Raw genomic sequence first — 1,560 nt, 5'->3', positions numbered from 1 at the left:
AGAGTCTCTCTCTTTCTGCTCTGCCATTTCGCAGTGTCATACCCTGTGTCACTGAAGTCAGCACCAAAGAAAGTCTTCACCCGATGTGTTCCTTGGACTTTGGACTTCTCAGCCTCCAAAACTGTAAGCAATAAATTTCATTTTTTTTTACAAATTACCCAGTTCTAAAGATTTTGTTATAAGCAACAGAAATGGACTAATGCATGCCCTTTGTCATCCAACCAGCCCAGTGCCAGCAAGAAAGCAGTCCTGTCTCGGGAAGTCACATCATCTCGCCAAGCCTCCACTCGCTCTTCTGTGAGTGTAGGAGTGTATTAATACCTAACTTGCTGATAGCACTACCATGAAGAGTGACAGAGGTCATGCGAGAGTGCTCTCCCAGGGCTTGCCATAGGATGGGGGACTTGAGGCTTTCCCCTTCCCTTCCTCCCACCTCCCTCTCTCCCTTATGTGTCATCAACATGAGATGAAACTGATGCTGCCACCACTAGGTCTTGTCTCCTGGGTGGTGATGTCAAGGCTGGTGATTGGGAATTGGAGCCCATCACTCCTTCCGGACAGAAGTTCACCCCTGGAGAAGTTGGGTGACTGTGCTGCTTCTCACACGCCCCCCACCCACTACATCAACCTGACTGAAGAAAGAGCTTATGTGCAGGTTAAGTTGCTCCCTGCTTTTGCCTAGTTTGCAAAATATTACATTTCCTTAGCTCTAGAGGAACAGAAAGATCAACCCTTTTACTATGAAAATAACTTGAGCTGTCAATTTCCATTATAATGTGTCTTAAATGACCTCCTTACCTTCTGAATTCCTTACTTAGTCTTTGGATCTCAGTGTCCTCATTTAAAATGGAGATGATAGTATTTACTTCCACCCGGCTGTCTGAGGACCAAATGGGGGCTTTCTAAACCATTAAACTTATTCTAATGTTTAATACCATTGTGACAGTGTGTGTGCATTTTTTTCTTTTGTCTGAAAGTTCTGGAAATATAGGAATCATCTCCATCTTTTCTCTGTTGCATCTCCAGTGCCTGTGCAAAATGCTAGGCACATAGTAAGTATTCAGTGAATGTTTTCTGAACAAACCAGAGATCTTCAGACTCATCTTTATTGCCTTATACTCTTTGATGATGATGATGATGATGATGATGATGATTTTAAATAAGAGGTGTGGCTGCAAGCATTCCTAATCTATCCCTCAACCCACAACTTGCAGTCCCCATCCTAGGTCCTGGGCTGGAGTTCCTGGATTCACAATTCATGGGATAATCTCGACTAGCCAACATTGGACCATAGTGCTTGAAAGTGGCAAATACAAGGAGATTGGAGCACTGAGGACTGATGCAACACGTAGTGCACATTACCCTATGTTACTCTGAGGAATAGGAGGGTTCTTGTCCACTTTCAGGGAAAGGAGAGGAAGTAAACAAAACAGCACTGTGGTCTGAATGATACCTGAAAGATGCATGCATGACAAGCCAAGGATGGCTAGACCTAGCTTGATGTTCCTAGGCACAAACTCAGATGATTCACCCACTGTTGACCCCATCTTACAAACAGGA

The 1,560-nt window shown here is 44.1% G+C and overlaps 1 long non-coding RNA gene across 1 annotated transcript; it reads left to right on the top strand.

Moving 5' to 3' along the window:
- The first annotated feature begins 89 nt into the window (after nucleotides 1-89).
- Nucleotides 90-932, top strand: LOC103595780. The gene is made up of 2 exons (XR_550981.1): nucleotides 90-123; nucleotides 226-932. It is a non-coding gene; the product is annotated as an uncharacterized LOC103595780 (long non-coding RNA).
- The last annotated feature ends 628 nt before the right edge of the window (nucleotides 933-1,560 follow it).

This window comes from Galeopterus variegatus, unplaced genomic scaffold, assembly GCF_000696425.1.
Source record: "Galeopterus variegatus unplaced genomic scaffold, G_variegatus-3.0.2 Scaffold1842, whole genome shotgun sequence".
Taxonomy (NCBI): Eukaryota; Metazoa; Chordata; class Mammalia; order Dermoptera; family Cynocephalidae; genus Galeopterus; species Galeopterus variegatus.
This window is presented reverse-complemented; position numbering and strand designations above follow the sequence as displayed.